The 15,680-nt window shown below is 47.4% G+C and overlaps 1 protein-coding gene across 15 annotated transcripts in view; it reads left to right on the forward strand.

The window, feature by feature from the left end:
• RPS3 (ribosomal protein S3) overlaps positions 1 to 15,680 on the forward strand; it is a 735,956-nt gene that overhangs the window by 710,419 nt on the left and 9,857 nt on the right. The window contains exon 1 of one of the 15 annotated variants that reach the window (XM_050756428.1): positions 14,992 to 14,997. The exons of the other annotated variants lie outside the window; for them this stretch is intronic. The gene's annotated coding sequence lies outside the window, so the exon portion shown is untranslated. Of the gene's footprint in view, positions 1 to 14,991; positions 14,998 to 15,680 lie in introns of those variants that run through there. 15 annotated transcript variants of the gene reach the window in all.

The raw sequence follows: 15,680 nt of genomic DNA on the forward strand, positions 1-15,680 counted from the left end.
AATAATCCCCCCCGCCTCAGCCTCTCAAAATGTTAGGATTACAGGCATGAGCCACCATGCCAGGCCCATGCCTGGCTAATTTTCAAATTGTTTTGGAGAGACAGGGGTCTCACTATGTTGCACAGGCTGGTCTCAAACTGCTAGGCTCAAGTGATATTCTCACCTCAGCCTCTAGAGTAGCTGGGACTACAGACATGAGCCACCATGCCTGGCTGAAGTTTTGTTTTAGAAAGCAGCTCTGAGAGGCCGGGCGCGGTGGCTCAAGCCTGTAATCCCAGCACTTTGGGAGGCCGAGATGGGCGGATCATGAGGTCAGGAGATCAAGACCATCCTGGCTAACACGGTGAAACCCCGTCTCTACTAAAAAATAAAAAAAAATTTAAAAAAACTAGCCGGGCGAAGTGGCAGGCGCCTGTAGTCCCAGCTATTCGGGAGGCTGAGGCAGGAGAATGGCGTGAACCCAGAAGGCGGAGCTTGCAGTGAGTTGAGATCTGGCCACTGCACTCCAGCCTGGGCGACAGAGCGAGACTCCATCTCAAAAAAAAAAAAAAAAAAAAAAAAAGAAAGCAGCTCTGATGTAGCAAGGAGGAGGCCTGAGGGGTGAAGAGAGAGACAGCAAGCATCCAGGAAGTGTGTGGGGCAGGTGTGGGCTGGCAGGACTGTGGGCAGGGCCAGGAGAAACCCTGAGCCTAGCCATCTCCCAGGGATGCTCTGAAATCCTCCTAAGCCCTTGTGCCGAAGCAGGTACTTACCTGACTAAAATTATCAGTAGCCACAAGTGGCTACTGAGCCCTTGAAATGTGACTAGTCCAAATTGAGAAGGGCAAGAAACAAAAACCATCAGATTTCAAAGACTTAGTATCAAAAAAAGAATGTAAGGTGTCTGTCTGAATGATATTTAGATTAATAGCATGTCAAAATGAGAACATTTTTGAATATATGGGGTTAGATTGAAATAGTATTGCAATTGAAGTCACCTGTTCCATTCATTTTTTTGAGACAGAGTTTTGCTCTTGTTGCCCAGGCTGGAGTGCAATGCACGATCTCAGCTCACTGCAACCTCCACTTCCCGGGTTCAAGTGATTCTCCTGCCTCAGCCTCCCAAGCAGCTGAGACTACAGGTGTCCACCACCACGCCCATCTAATTTTTGTATTTTTAGTAGAGAAGGGGTTTCACCATGTTGGTCAAGCTGGTCTCGAATTCCTGACCTCAGGTGATCTGCCCGCCTCGGCCTCCCAAAGTGCTGGGATTACAGCGTGAGCCACTGTGCCAGGGCCCTGTTTCATTCTTTTTTTCTTTTTATGGTTCTCTTTTTGAAATGGAGTCTCGCTCTGTTGCCCAGGCTGGAGTGCAGTGGTGCGATTTCGGCTCACTGCAACCTCCGCCTCCCGAGTTCAAGTGATTCTCCTGCCTCGACCTCCCAAGTAGCTGGGACTATGGGCGTGCACCACCACGCCTGGTTAATTTTTGTATTTTTAGTAGAGTCGGAGTTTCACTATGTTGCCCCGGCCAGTCTCGAACTCCTGACTTCAAGTGATCCTTCGCCTCGGCCTCTCAAAGTTCTGGGATTACAGGCGTGAGCCACAGGGCCCAGCCTACTTTATTTCATTTATTGATTTTTTTAAGTGGCTACTAGAAAACTTGAAATTACCCATATGGCTCACGTTGGACAGAGCCACACATCCCTCCTGGGAACCTGCCTTCTTTCCCTTTCACAGAAGCTGGGTGCTTAGCGGCGAGGGCTCGGCATCAGAGGCGTCCTCCTGGGGCCAGGCTCTTTCTGGGTTCGCTTCTGCTGCGGAACCACAGCGCGGCTCCTGCAACCCGCCGGCTCCGCTGTGCTCTGCCGCCCCCTAGCGGCGCCTCTTCCAAGCTGCCCTCCCGCTCTTCAGCGACATCCCACCTTGGTTGATGTGACTGGGCTGGCTCCAGCTACTCAGGAAGCTGAGGCAGGAGAGTCGCTTGAACCCGGAAGGCGGAGGTTACAGCTAGCTGAGATCACGCCACTGCACTCCAGCCTGGGTGACAGAGTGAGACGCTGTCTCAAAAATAAATAAATACATAATATAAACAATTGTTTGTAGGTTTGGGGAGTGTTACTTGCCCCTGCATGCATTCTAGGGTCCTAGCTCAGAACCTTTTTGACGAGTAAACAGAGGGGGTGGGAAGAAACTAAATTTCTTTTTTCTTTTTTTTTTTTTTTTTTGAGCTGGAGTCTCACTCCATTGCCCAGGCTGGAGTGCAGTGGCACAAGCTCGGCTCACTGCAACCTCTGCCTCCCGGGCTCAAGTGATTCTCCTCCTCAGCCTCCTGAGTAGCTAGGATTACAGGTGTATGCCACCACACCTAGCTAATTTTGTATTTTTAGTAGAGACAGGGTTTCACCATGTTGGCCAGGTTGGTCTCGAACTCCTGACCTCATGTGACCCGCCCGCCTTGGCCTCCCAAAGTGCTGGGATTACAGGCATGAGCCATCGTGCCCGGCCAGGAAGTAAATTTCAGTGGGTCACTGGGCTGGGAAAACATCCCGCTGGACAGGCTTTTCCTGGAAAATTACCCAGTGAGACCAAACCGAAGTCAACTCTGCCACCCTGGGCAAGGGGAGCGAGTGGGGAAGAGGTCATGGATCAACTCCACAGAGAACTCTGGATTTCCAGGGTGCATGAAGACATTCCCAGGGTTGTGCGGAATGGAAATATAAGTTCGAGAAGGAAATGAAACAATAAAAAATGTTCAACTGTTCAAGAAAAGCTTATTTGTGGCCGGGTGCGGTGGCTCACGCCTGTAATCCCAGCACTTTGGGAGGCTGAGGCGGGCAGATCACGAGGCCAGGAGATCGAGACCATCCTGGCTAACACGGTGAAACTCTGTCTCTACTAAAAAAATACAAAAAATTAGCCGGGCGTGGTGGCGGGCGCCTGTAGTCCCAGCTACATGGGAGGCTGAGGCAGGAGAATGGCGTGAATCCGGGAGGCAGAGTTTGCAGTGAGCCGAGATGCCCCACTGCACTCCAGCCTGGGTGACAGAGCGAGACTCCGTCTCAAAAAAAAAGCTTATTTGTGTATTTTTTAAAGTGGATGATTATGGGTATCAAATCACGGTGACATGGGGCCGGGCGCGGTGGCTCAAGCCTGTAATCCCAGCACTTTGGGAGGCCGAGATGGGCGGATCACGAGGTCAGGAGATCGAGACCATCCTGGCTAACACGGTGAAACCCCGTCTCTACTAAAAAATACAAAAAACTAGCCGGGCGCGGTGGCGGGCGCCTGTAGTCCCAGCTACTCGGGAGGCTGAGGCAGGAGAATGCCGTGAACCCGGGAGGCAGAGCTTGCAGTGAGCTGAGATCCGGCCACTGCACTCCAGCCTGGGCGGCAGAGCGAGACTCCATCTCAAAAAAAAAAAAATAAATAAATAAATAAACAAATCACGGTGACATTTATATTATTCCCATGGATGCATTTTATTTTATTTATTTTTTTAATTTTTTTTTTATTTGAGACGGAGTCTTGCTCTGTCGCCCAGGCTGGAGTGCAGTGGCCAGATCTCAGCTCACTGCAAGCTCTGCCTCCGGGGTTTACACCATTCTCCTGCCTCAGCCTCCCCAGTAGCTGGGACTACAGGCGCCCGCCACCTCGCCCGGCTAGTTTTTTTGTATTTTTTAGTAGAGACGGGGTTTCACCGAACCCGGTGGTCTCGATCTCCTGACCTTGTGATCCGCCCGTCTCGGCCGCCCAAAGTGCTGGGATTATAGACTTGAGCCACCGCGCCCAGCCCCATGGATACATATTAACAAGAGACTAACTGCTTTAAAGTGTCAACATTAGAGTAGTGCTGGAAATGATAGATTTTGCAAGTTTATTTAAACTTACAGTGAAAAGTTCTACTTATGTCAAGGTTCTACATAACTTTTTAAAAATTTATTTATTTATTTTGAGGTGGGGTCTCACTTTGTCACCCAAGCCAGAGTGCAGTGGTGTTATCTTGGCTCACTGCAACCTCCGCCTCTCAGGTTCAAGCGATTCTCCTGCCTCAACTTCCTGCGTAGCTGGAATTACAGGCGCATGCCACCATGCCTGGCTACTTTTTGTATTTTTAGTAGAGATGGGGTTTCGCCATGTTGGCCAGGCTGGTCTGGAACTCCTGACTTCAAGTGATCCATGCACCTTGGCCTCCCAAAGTGCTGGGATTACAGGCGTGAGCCACCGCACCCTACCCAAAGTTCTACATGACTTTAAACACACAGAAGAAAAACACATCCTTCAAATTCTTGGAGGGGGAATGTGAGCACACCCTGAATCCCAGGACTCAGGCTGTATACCTGGGAGTGGTTCGTCTGAGTTGTAGGACTGCAGGATCAACATTCCTTAAGGATATACCAGACTCCACAAAGCGTCTGTGCTGGTGTACTTCCCCCCGAGCAGGCTTGGCAAGATCCATTGTTCCACATCCCTGTGAACGGGTAAAAGACGCGCCATCCCGAAATATGCCAGATTGGTATATTGACTATTGCAAGATGAAAACACTGAGAAATTGTAGTTTCTGAAAGGGTGAACTGACCTGTCTCTTGCTACATGCAGCAAGCAATAAAGATTCCTATGGGAGGAGTCCCTTCTCCACACCATAGAGAGAAAATAGCCCTTATCACCGGAGACTGGGAATTAGAGGTCACAATGGACCTGAATAAACATACTTAACAGTAACCCTTATCTTCCACTTGGTTCACACCTCCCCACCACCATGTATCTCCTAAGTGACTTCCCCAGAAAATCTACTGCCCCACAGCCAGATTTTCTTGGTTCTGTCATTTCTTCTCACATGTATCACTCTAAAAAGTATAAAAGTGTCTTGCTTTGGCCACTTCTTCATGCTTCACCCTCTTATGAACATCCCCATGTGCATGTAAAATTAGTGAAATTTGTATACTTTTCTCTTGTTAATCTGCCTGTTGGTGATTTCATTTCTAGATCCAGGGGAAGAGCTCACTAAGAGTTAAAAGAAGGAGTTAGAGGTGATCTCTGGCTCCCTGACACTTCATAAACTTGATGACTGGGTGGGGGTCTGCAGCATTCGTGAGGCAAACACATCCATCATCTCTCTGGGGAAGTTCAAACTAAGCAGAGGTTACTTGGAGCCAGGACCTCAGACTCCCAAGTCTGGTGAGTCAGGTTTTAGGGTTTTTGTATGTGTGTGTCTTGCTTTTTGTTTTTTTTTTTTTCAAGACAGGGTCTTGAAAAACAAACTTGGCTTACTGCATCCTCAAACTCCTGGGCTCAAGCAATCTCCCACCTCAGCCTCCTAAGTAGCTGGGACTACAGGCATGGGCCACAATGCCTGGCTGATTTTTATTGTATTTTTTTTTTTTTTTTTTTTTGAGACGGAGTCTCGCTCTGTCGCCCAGGCTGGAGTGCAGTGGCTGGATCTCAGCTCACTGCAAGCTCCGCCTCCCAGGTTTATGCCATTCTCCTGCCTCAGCCTCCCAAGTAGCTGGGACTACAGGCACCCGCCACTTCAACCGGCTAGTTTTTTTTATTTTTTAGTAGAAACGGGGTTTCACCGTGTTAGCCAGGATGGTCTCGATCTCCTGACCTCGTGATCCGCCCGTCTCGGCCTCCCAAAGTGCTGGGATTACAAGCTTGAGCCACCGCGCCCGGCCAATTTTTATTATTATTTTTTTGCAGAGATAGAATCTCACCTATGTTGCCCAGGCTAGTCTTGAACTCCTGGCCTCAAGCGATCCTCCTACCTCGACCTCCCAAAGTTCTGGGATTATAGGTGTGAGCCACCGTGCCTGGCCAAGAGTCAAGGTCTGAACTAGATTAGATGGTTCTAATAGCTTCTCTTTACGAAAGCCCTCAGCACTCACCTCTAAGTTAAAGCTCTCTCTTCCCTGTCATACCTGGCTCCTGTCCCTCCCTGGTCAACTTGGCTGCTTGCCAGTCCTTGGCTCTTTCCCTCCCCACTTGCCTCCAAGCTAACCAGCTGCCTGTTCACACAGCCTTATTCTGCATAGGAAGCTGGGAAATTCCTGTCCTCCAGCTACCTTGGTGGAGTCACACAGTATATTCAGACCTATATGTGTGGATTTCACTAGTCAAATCCTGGGAAGTCAGCCTCCTGCCTGTGGTTTCTGTGAGGCATGCCCACCATCCGCTATGTACTGTTCTACGTGCTCAGGCCTTTGAATGGAGTTTGAATGGGATTACCAATGGTGTCCACTTGGTTGGGGGCCAGGTTTATAATGGCGGTAGGATGCAGAGAGCAGCAGCCCCAACCCTTTCTGGGAAACAAATTGACCACGTTGCTGTAGTTGGTTGTTATGGCCACCAGAGGGCGCAGTATGCACAGTTTTGGGAGAGCCACTTTGGAAGGGTGGCTTTTTTTTTTTTTTTTTTGAGACGGAGTCTCGCTCTGTCGCCCAGACTGGAGTACGGTGGCGCGATCTCGGCTCACTGCAAGCTCCGCCTCCCGGGTTCACGCCATTCTTCTGCCTCAGCCTCCCAAGTAGCTGGGACTACAGGCGCCCACCACCACACCCGGGTACTTTTTTGTATTTTTAGTAGAGACGGGGTTTCGCCATGTTACCCAGGATGGTCTCGATCTCCTAACCTCGTGATCTGCCCGTCTCGGCCTCCCAAAGTGCTGGGATTACAGGCGTGAGCCCTAGGGTGGCATTTTAAATGTAAAATTAAGTGATAGCAAAGACGGAACTGATTATGAAGAAAAAAATGAAAATAAAATTAAACTGGATAAACCTACTGCCTCTGGGTATTCCAACTGTGTTCCCCGTCTTCAACCTGGGCTCAGTAACAGCCCGTCAAGAAGGATTCAGCTGGTCTTTCTTACCTGGCTGACCACTGAAACTGCCCTCCTGCTCCTGGCCCTTATTGGCCCTGGGAAGGCCCTTGATGCAGCTGCCCTTGGGCTCCATCTCTCTAGAACAGATGCTGGTCCCTTGCCCCTGCAAGATACCTGATGGGGCTGGGACATCCTTGGCCTTTCTGTTCCAGCAGTCTGATCTCTGGCCAACTGCTTCCCACATTTTTCCTTCAAAGGAGCTTTCTCTGTCCTCTATGTCTTGGTAGTGTGGTCCTTTTGCCTGTAACGAAATAGTGCCTGGTGTGTGTGAGAATGAAAGGCACTGGTGTCTTGTGGTCTTCTGCTAAGAGCTGAGATGTGAACCACGTTTTCGTGTTGGGTAGGGCATGTTGAAACTGACTCACTAAACAAAAACACTGAAGATTAATGTAAACCTAAATGCCAAATTGTTTGTCTGCATTAAAAGCAATGGTAATCCATTCCATCCTACAAGGATTTTCCATGTGCTAAGCACTAAGCTAAATGCTTTACAGATACCATTTAATTCAATCATAGAAATTCTATGAAATTAATGATAATTCCTCCACATTATGGATGAAGACTCTTAGACTCAGAAAGGTTAAGTGACTTGCCTGAGATCACAAAGCTTGCAAGTGGCAGTACTGGGGTAGCAAACAGACTGAGTTGGTTTCCAGTTTGCCCACTCTCTGCCTCCCCCGAGCTGCCCACTCCCTTTCCACCCTCCAGGCACGGCGCCAGCGTCCCTCACCGGCCGGTGGGTGTATTGTGCGCCCTGTTCGTGTGATATTGCAGGTGCACATTGACTCCTCACAGTGGGTATCGACACCTAGGGAGAGATCTGGAAACATGTGCCCCCGGAGTTTACACTGCCTTACCAGAACAGTGTCATTTTTATTTTCCCGGGTCTTTTTTATTTTTTTGAAAAGGAGTCTCACTCTGTCGCCCAGACTGGAGTGCAGTGGCGCAATCTCAGCTCTCTGCAACCTCCACCTCCTGGGTTCAAGTGATTGTCCTGTCTCAGCCTCCTGAATAGCATGAGGTTTCGCCATGTTGGCCAGGCTGGTCTCAAACTCTTGACCTCAAGTGATCTGCCTGCCTCGGCCTCCCAAAATGCTGGAATTACAGGCGTGAGTCACCATCTCCAGCCTTTCCTGGGTCATTTTTATTTCCTTCTTTGCTCTTTTCAATATTTTTAAATGAAAGCATTTTATTGCTTAAATCAAAACACTATTTTCATAACTCAGGGGTGTTCTCTTGCTCCCAAAGTGTTCAACCCATTTACGCTGCCTGGTGTGTCCACTACTCTGGTAAACACCTGAGCCTCTTGTGAACCTCCACTGAACTGGAACTCTGCAACATCTTTTCCAACACCCTGCCTTCCCCAACGCCTTCTCACTGTAATGCCCCTTATGATGCCTATCACACTCATTTATCTGTATCCCCACTCCCAGCTCTGAGCTCCTGGAAGGCAGGAGCAGAGTCAGATTCTTCAGTGACCCTAGGATCTGGCATTGGCACTCGTTCCAAGCAAGAATAGCTAATGCCAATTGAATACACTGCATCCCAGGTGCTTTACTATGTGCTAAGCACTTTGCCTGTATTAATTCATTTACTCTTACAACTATTCCAGGGGGTGAGTTTACTATTATTTTCATCCCATTTTAGAGATGAAGAAACTGATGCAGAGATAACGCACCTGAGGTCGCCTAGCTGGTAACTATAAAAACCCAGAGCAGGAATGCGAGACAGGCTGTCGGGCTCAAACATACGCCACACTGAAGAGGTGATTTGTAATGCTTCGCTAAATGAAAAAACCTAGAGTTTTTCCAAAGTATCATTCAATCTGAAAAGTGTTTTGAATACAGCTGGGAGCAGTGACCACACCTGTAATCACAACTATTTGGGAGGCTGAGGTATGAGGATGGCGTGAGGCCGGGAGTTTGAGAGCAGCCTGGGCAACATAGCAAAACCCTGTCTCCAAAATAAAGAAATAAAGAAATAAAATTGGTCATGGGGAGTGTTGAATAGTCCCAAAGGCAGGAATTCAAATCCACATCCCAGCCCACTGTGCAGATCCAGTGGCTACACAGCCAGTTTGTTCAGGAAAACCTGAACAAGGTTAAGTGGTTGCACTCCCTGAGTTCACCTCTCCTCATTTACTAAACCATTTGGACCTCAGTTTATAGAAGAGAAAGAACACGTATATGTGGGCGAGGGGCTGTGGTGGTCTCACTTCCCTGGCTCCAAGGCTCCAGGCCTCCAGGAACAATCCTGGACTTCCCTTAATCTGCCTCTTCCATCCTTATAAAACTAATCTTCTAGGTCAGGGTGGGGTCCCAGAAACTCACCTGACTATGAAACTTAACTGTGAGTTTGCTATCAACTGTCTCTAAAAAAGAAAAAGGAATTGCCACAGTCACTCCAGCCTTCAACAACCACCACCCTGATCAGTCCGCAGCCATCAACATCAAGGCAAGACATTCCACCAGCAAAAAGATTACAACTCACTGAAGTCTCAGATTATCATTAGCATTTTTTATCAATAAAATATTTTTAATTAAGATATGTACATTTTTATTTTAGAAATGCTACTGCGCACTTAATAGACTACAGTTCAGTGTGCAATAGTGCAAATATAACTTTTACATGCACTATAGTATAAATATAACTTTGATATGCACTGGGAAACAAAGCAAATTCAGGTGACTCACTTTGTTGTGATGTGTCTGGAGCCAAACCTGCAACATCTCTGAGATATGCCTGTAATTCTAAATGTCCTAGTAGCAAAAAACAGATGAACTTAATTGTAATAGCATTTTTTTTTTTTTTTTTTTTTTTGAGACGGAGTCTCGCTCTGTCGCCCAGGCTGGAGTGCAGTGGCGCGATCTCGGCTCACTGCAAGCTCCGCCTCCCGGGTTCACGCCATTCTCCTGCCTCAGCCTCCCGAGTAGCTGGGACTACAGGCGCCCACAACCGTGCCCGGCTAATTTTTTGTATTTTTAGTAGAGACGGGGTTTCACCGTGGTCTCGATCTCCTGACCTTGTGATCCGCCCGCCTCGGCCTCCCAAAGTGCTGGGATTACAGGCGTGAGCCACCGTGCCCGGCCGTAATAGCATTTTATTTAACCCATTATATCTAAAGTGTTATTGTTTCAACATGTAATCAATATAAAAATATTAATGAGACATTATATTCCTTTTTATATTTCCAAATCTGATGTGTATTTTCCTCTTACAGCACTTTTCCATCCAGACTAGCCAGTTTTAAGTGCTCAAAAGCCCCATGAGGCCAGTGGCTATGGTATAAGATGGTACAAATTGGCCGGGCGCGGTGGCTCAAGCCTGTAATCCCAGCACTTTGGGAGGCCGAGACAGGCGGATCACGAGGTCAGGAGATCGAGACCATCCTGGCTAACACCGTGAAACCCCGTCTCTACTAAAAATACAAAAAACTAGCCGGGCGAGGTGGCGGGCGCCTGTAGTCCCAGCTACTCCGGAGGCTGAGGCAGGAGAATGGCCTAAACCCGGGAGGCGGAGCTTGCAGTGAGCTGAGATCCGGCCACTGCACTCCAGCCCGGGCTACAGAGCAAGACTCCGTCTCAAAAAAAAAAATAAGATGGTACAAATTTATAGTCTGATTAAGAGACTCTGAGTTTTTTGTTTTGTTTTGTTTTGTTTTGTTTTGTTTCCAAGACAGAGTCTTGCTCTGTTGCCCAGGCTGTAGTGCAGTGGCGTGACCTCGGCTCACTGCGACCTCCGTCTCCCAGGTTCAAGCAGTTATCCTGCCTCAGCCTCCTGAGTAGCTGAGATTACAGGTGTGTGCCACCACACCTGGCTAATTTTGTTATTTTTAGTAGAGATGGGGTTTCACCATGTTGGCCAGGCTGGCCTTGAGCTCCTGACTTTTGGTGATCCACCTGCCTCAGCCTCCCAAAGTGCTGGCATTACAGGCATGAGCCACGGCTCCTGGCCCTAAGACTCTGAGTTTTCTATCATAGAACACGTTGTAGGTGAAAAGAAAAATTAAAAAAAAAAGACTGAGTTTTCAGAGGAAAGGATTATGACATTTTGTGTTGTAGACAAAGACATCCCCATTGTTTCACAAGTGGCCACATTATCAGAAATCCATATATGTTCGTGTTTCCTTACATTTTTTCTTTGTTTTCATTTCACAAGTAACACGTGAATATACTTTTTTTTTCTTTTTTGTGTTTTGAGAGAGTCTCGCTTTGTCACCCAGACTGGAGTGCAGAGGCTCTATCTGGGCTCACTGCAACCTCCGCCTCCCAGGTTCAAGCCATCCTCCCACCTCGGTATCCCGAGTAGCTGGGACTGCAGACCCACGCGCCCAGCTAATTTTTGTATCTTTTTGTAGAGATGGAGTTTCGCCCAGGCCCGTCTGGAACTCCTGAGTTCAAGCAATCTGCTCACCTCAGCCTCCCCAAGTGCAGGGATTACAGGCGTTAGCCACTGCACCCAGCCAATATATTTTAAGAAAAGTCAAGCTGGTCGGGCGCGGTGGCTCAAGCCTGTAATCCCAGCACTTTGGAAGGCCGAGACGGGCGGATCACGAGGTCTGGAGATAGAGACAATCCTGGCTAACACAGTGAAACCCTGTCTCTACTGAAAATACATAAAAAAAAAAAAAAAAAAAAAAAAAATAGCCGTGCGTGGTGGCAGGCGCCTGTAGTCCCAGCTACTCGGGAGGCTGAGGCAGGAGAATGGCATGAACCCGGGAGGCAGACCTTGCAGCGAGCCGAGATGGCGCCACTGCACTCCAGCCTGGGCGACAGAGCGAGACTCTGTCTCAGACAAAAAAAAAAAAAAGAAAAGAAAATTCAAGCCATAATTGCTCCTTAACCTCCCCTAATACTGCTGCATTCCCCAGAGGTAACCTTAGTTCTCTGTTAGTTGAGTATAAATCCTTCCATTCATTTACATGCATAGATATGTTTTATTATATTTTACATACATATTATAGAGTAATATTGTTCTGCAACTTGCTTTTTTTCACATAGCAGTATCACTTGGTGCTTTTTTCGTGCAAATACATAGATCTATTTCTTTTTTTCTTTTCTTTTCTTTTTTTTTAAAGAGTCTTGCTCTGTTGCCCAGGCTGGAGTGCAGTGGCGCCATCTCGGCTCATTGCAAGCTCCGCCTCCAGGCTTCACACCATTCTCCTGCCTCAGCCTCCAGAGTAGCTGGGACTACAGGCGCCCGCCGCCACACCTGGCTAATTTTTTTTTGTATTTTTAGTAGAGATGTGGTTTCACCGTGTTAGCCAGTATGGTCTTGATCTCCTAACCTCGTGATCCGCCCGCCTCGGCCTCCCAAAGTGCTGGGATTACAGGCGTGAGCCACTGTAATTTTTCTTTTTTTTTTTTTTTTTTTTTTTTAGTTATTACATAATATTCCACAACCATTTTCCTACTGCAGGGCTTTTTGGCTGTTTATAATTTAGTTTTTCACTATTACTAACAATGTTCTAATAAGCATTCTTGCAATCACCCCATGTACATTGTGTGAGTGTTTTTCTGAAGTAGATAAAAAGAAATATATTTTCTAGGCCAAAGGGAATCTACATCTTCAATTTTAGTGGATACTGCCAAGCTGCCCTCCAAAAAGGAAGAACCAGTTCACACCTCACCTACAGAGTGAGGATGCTTGTTTTAACACACCCTTCCATACACTGAATCTTATTTTTATTTTAAGTAGGGGTATTCAGAAGTGTGAGTCTTTTAAGCAATGATACAAAAGCAGTGAAAAAAGATCTGTTCAAATTTATTTGACAGCATTCTTCTATGAATATGCAGAGACTCAATTTGAGGCCCAGAGTGAGTCACCGATCTATTTTAACCAAATCACTGAGAATCCAATGACATCATTGTGTCTCTCTGGGGGTGTCAGACTCTAAAGTAAGTGACAACTGAATATGGTCGCTATTGCCCTAGAACAGCAATCCCTTAACAGGTGCCATAGTGGAGACCCATTTACCCTCTCTCTGTGAACAGAAGAAGCTCCTCTGTCCTCCCACCTCCCTCTGAGCCACTCTGGAGCAGCAAGGCAGGGACACCCACCCTTATTCCCACAACTTCAGTTCTCTCTCTGTCAAGCTCCTCAAGTGGGATTCAGGTAAGTTTTTCTTCCTCTTTCTTTTCTTTCTTTCTTTCTTTCTTTCTTTCTTTCTTTCTTTCTTTCTTTCTTTCTTTCTTTTTTTCTTTCTTTTTCTTTTTCTTTCTTTTTCTTTCTTTCTTTCTTTCTTTCTTTCTTTCTTTCTTTCTTTTTCTTTCTTTCTCTCTCTCTCTCTCTCTTTTTTTTTTTTCCTGAGACAGTCTCACTCTGTTGCCCAGGTTGGAGTGCAGTGGCACAATCTTGGCTCAGTGCAACCTCTACCTCCTGGGCTCCAGCGAGTCTTGTGCCTCAGCCTCCTGAGTAGCTGGGACTATAGGCCTGCCACCATGCCCAAATAATTTTTGTATTTTTAGTAGAGATGGGGGTCTCACCATGTTGGCCAGGCTGGTCTCAAACTCCTGGCCTCAAGTGATCTGCCTTGGCCTCCCAAAGTGCTGGGATTACAGGCGTCAGCCACCGTGCCTAGCCTTTGGATTCAGGTAAATTCAGGTAAATTCAATGCTTTCTATGAGGTTCTACTGTTTTCAAACTGTTCCCAGAAACTGTGGGCTGTATTCATTTGACCAGGGCAAATCTCACCTTTGGTTTTCAGGAATTTCAGGAAAGTCCTTTGTGACGCTCCAAGGGCCCATGCATGGCCCAAGTGTGGCCACAAAGCCATATGTTTCTCAGACACTCACAGTCCTCTCTTCACAATCCAAGGGACAATTCTGTGACTCTGTGGGCTAAACAGATAGAGTTTTGCTTTCTTTTTGGATACCCAGGGAGAGATTAAGGCACTCTCACTGTCCTTGCTCTTAGTAACAACTCAATGTATTACAACTACTATTGTTTCCACAGCATTGAGTACTATATTGCCTTTTTCTTATAATAGTCTTAGACAGAGGAAGGGCAGTATGATCAAGACAAAGGCTTCCTTCATGGACGTTCTCCTGGGACTGGGGGGTGACACTCAGGCAGGCAGCCTCCTGGCATCCCTGGGGAAGGGCAGCAGATGAGCTACCACATCATCAAGAGGTGGCATTTACCTCAGAGAACTTGCCACTGTCTGATCCTCAGCTTTGAGCCTCCAGAATTTGGTTTTCTGAACATCCCAGATAAGATACAGCATGTGCAGGCAAATTCATATTAGTTCCGTGCTACAAGGAATTATCTAAAAACTAGAATCCATGCATTTATTTGTTTGCTCTTCAAACTTTGACTGACACTGGGCCTGAGCCTGTCCAGATCCAAGCTCTGAATAGAATGAATAAAATAGGTTCAGTCCAGGCTCTTACAGAACCTACAGTCTACTGAGAGAAACACATAGACCATTCCAACCCAGTGAGATGAGTGTTACAGGAGGGGATGCACAGAACACTACTGAAGCAATGAGAGGAGGCACAACCCTGAAGAAGTGGTGTATTTAACATGCGGGCAGCAGGGAAAGGAAAGAGTCAGTATGAAGCGAGATGACCATGAGCAAGGGGGAGAATGATTGCTAGAGCAAGGTCTCAAGGAAACAGAACTAAACTGGGACCAGAACACAATGGGAAGGCTGGCCTTGGGAAGAAAGATGGTCTCTTTCCTAAGCTGGGAAGGAAGGAGGAAAGGATAGCCAGGAATACACAGGATTATAGGATGGGCAGGAGGCAGTTTCTGGCTGTACAATCTATTAGGGGGCCAAGGGGCTAGGAGGGAGGTTGACTTCTGAAAGTGAGGAGGTTCTGGGGTTAAAGCTTTGTCAAATATTATAATAGGGACTGTGGGAGAATGTGAGGCATATGGGAATGAGGAAATAGAAGTGATTCACTGAGAGGGTCTAGGAGCCTGCTGTGATTTTACTCTCATCCCAGCACACAACGGCGGGTGCTCTCCTTCAGCGCCCACATCTCTAGTGAAGACATAGGGAAGTCAGGCAGGTGGATTTACCAGGCTCACGTTTTCAGCAACCTGGCACCACTCTATAGACAGACCAAGGAGCTGGATGAAGAGGCGCATGAAGAGCAGAGAGAGAGAACAGATGGACGGGGAGCGGGGTTGGGGGGGCAGTGGGAAGAAAAACAACCTATTCCTAGGTTCCTCATCTCGGTAAGGGTTGTCGCCAAGCATTCACGACTGAAGTCAGAAACTAGGGCATCTGCTGGGTGCAGTGGTTCATGTCTGTAATCCCAGCACTTTGGGAGGCTGAGGCGGGTGGATCATCTGAGGCCAGGAGTTCGAGACCAGCCTGGCCAACATAGTGAGACCCTGTCTCTACTAAAACCACAAAAATTAGCTAGTGGTGGTGTGTGCCTGTAATCCCACCTACTCGGGAGGTTGAGGCAGGAGAATCGCTTGAACTCGGGAGGCAGAGGTTGCAGTGAGTTGAGATTGCGCCACTGCACTCCAGCCTGGGCGACAGAGGGAAACTTTTTCCTAAAAAAAAAAAAAAAAGATAGATCTACAGCTACCATCTCTTTGGTTCTTTGGTTCGTCCACTTCTCTTTTCTTTTCTTTTCTTTTTTCTTTTCTTTTCTTTTTGATGGAGTCTCACTCTGTCACCCAGGCTGGAGGGCAGTGGTTTTGACCATGGCTTACTGCAATTCCACCTCCCAGGTTCAAGAGATTCTCATGCCTCAGCCTCTCAAGTAGCTGGGATTACAGGCATGCACCACCACACTTGGCTAATTTTTGTATTTTTAGTAGAGATGGGGTTTCACTATGTTGGCCAGGCTGGTCTCAAACTCAT

The sequence above is a fragment of the Macaca thibetana genome, chromosome 14 (genome assembly GCF_024542745.1).
Source record: "Macaca thibetana thibetana isolate TM-01 chromosome 14, ASM2454274v1, whole genome shotgun sequence".
Lineage (NCBI taxonomy): Eukaryota > Metazoa > Chordata > Mammalia > Primates > Cercopithecidae > Macaca > Macaca thibetana.